We start from the raw sequence: 2367 nt of genomic DNA on the forward strand, positions 1-2367 counted from the left end.
CGCTGTGACTACCCAGTCCAGAACTAATGTTGACAGGACTGTGCTGTGACTACCTAGTCTTGGACTATTGTTGACAGGACTGCGCTGTGACTACCCAGTCCAGGTATATTGTTTACAGGACTGCGTTGTGACTACCCAGTCCAGAACTATTGTTGACAGGACTGCGCTGTGACTACCCAGTCCAGAACTAATGTTTACAGGACTGCGTTGTGACTACCCAGTCCAGAACTGTTGTAGACAGGACTGTACTGTGACTACCCAATCCAGGACTGTACTGTGACTACCCAGTCCAGGACTGTACTGTGACTACCCAGTCCAGGACTGTACTGTGACTACCCAGTCCAGGACTGTCGCTGTGACTACCCAGTCCAGGACTATTGTAGACAGGACTGTACTGTGACTACCCAGTCCAGGACTGTACTGTGACTACCCAGTCCAGGACTGTACTGTGACTACCCAGTTGAATCTTGTAAATGTCAAATTATCAGTCTTATTAAGAGAGATATTTCAATATTAAAAATGGTCGCTCAGCGGTAAGTTGACTTACAGTACTAAAATTAGGGGGTTTGATTCTCTACGTGGGCATAACATAGAGAGCCCATTATGTAGCTTTGCATTTAAACAACAGCAAATATAAGAAGGTAATATTATTTATTTTAAAACGTATTTATTGGAATTTAATAATAAAATAAATATTATTACACGTAATTACAGACGATCGTATAAGGAAAACTTTCTCCATGATTTTTGTGTCCTCCCAGCATTAGTTTGCGCAATGCCACGTGAGTGTTGGCTTCCTTTCCGAGTGTGATGACGTACTTCCTGGTTGTTAAGCCTCTCCTCGGTCAGGTTATACCCGTACATGGTTGTTAACGCATGTGGAACAGTATGCCACGTGACCCGCGCTGTCACGTAGAGCGTCCTTGTGAGGCTAACAGCGTATGTATATGTATATATATATATGAAACGTAAACACATGACTAACATTTATATCTAACGAACGTTTCAGTAAAGAACAAAAATATTAACGACAGATAATAATAAACACCGCAAGAATTGAAGTGAAATGTTATATTTACCGAACGTTTCGCTTTAATCGCGCTATAAAAGTTAAGAATAGTAAAAATATTCTTGGATATATTATTATTATAAGATAATAACGGAAGAATTAATTTAAAGGCAATATTTCGTCAAACTCGATCGTTAAGAACCACAAAATGTGAAGAAAAAAAAAGCAGCTCAGTGGTGTGTTTGAAAAAAATAAATCATAACGTTAAAATTCGTGGTTTGATCCCTGTAATGGATACAGCAGCGATAGCCTATTGTTCAACACTGTGCTTAACAATAGATGAATTAATCTCCTAGCTCCTCCGCTTCCTGACGGCTCATGGGTAAGCTTGAGGGCTTATATAACGGTTAAATGTGGGGCTCAATTCCTACGGTGGACACGCCGCAGATAGCCCATTCTGCAGCTTTTTGCTGAATCACGCCCATCGGATCATAGCAGTATAAACCATATAACAGGCTATCTGATAATAACATTGTACTAGTAAAACCACCTTTCTGGTTACCATGGTTATTTACATCTCAGAATGTTGCCAGGCAAACATTACTTTGTATGTCACCAAAGGAGATAGGAAAAGACATCTTTACAGGGGGCTTGTGTAACTCAATTATAGACGAAAGTTGATTTTTGGAAGTGTACTCACGATGTTGGTAACGCATGAACTTCTAATATTAATAAATGATATAAATAAACAACATTTTTGTTGTGGTTTAATGTGCTGTTTTCTGCTACCCTCGTGAGTCTAGTTATAGTTTAATGTGCTGTTTTCTGCTACCCTCGTGAGTCTAGTTATAGTTTAATGTGCTGTTTTCTGCTACCCTCGTGAGTCTGATTGTGGTTTAATGTGCTGTTTTCTGCTACCCTCATGAGTCTGATTGTAGTTTAATGTGCTGTTTTCTGCTACCCTCGTGAGTCTGATTGTGGTTTAATGTGCTGTTTTCTGCTACCCTCGTGAGTCTGATTGTAGTTTAATGTACTGTTTTCTGCTACCCTCGTGAGTTTGATTGTGGTTTAATGTGTTGTTTTCTGCTACCCTCGTGAGTTTGATTGTAGTTTAATGTACTGCTTTCTGCTACCCTCGTGAGTCTGATTGTGGTATAATGTGTTGTTTTCTGCTACCCTCGTGAGTCTGATTGTAGTTTAATGTGCTGTTTTCTGCTACCCTCGTGAGTCTGATTGTGGTATAATGTGTTGTTTTCTGCTACCCTCGTGAGTCTGATTGTAGTTTAATGTGCTGTTTTCTGCTACCCTCGTGAGTCTGATTGTGGTATAATGTGTTGTTTTCTGCTACCCTCATGAGT

This window comes from Limulus polyphemus, unplaced genomic scaffold (assembly GCF_000517525.1).
Source record: "Limulus polyphemus unplaced genomic scaffold, Limulus_polyphemus-2.1.2 Scaffold11685, whole genome shotgun sequence".
Classification (NCBI taxonomy): domain Eukaryota; kingdom Metazoa; phylum Arthropoda; class Merostomata; order Xiphosura; family Limulidae; genus Limulus; species Limulus polyphemus.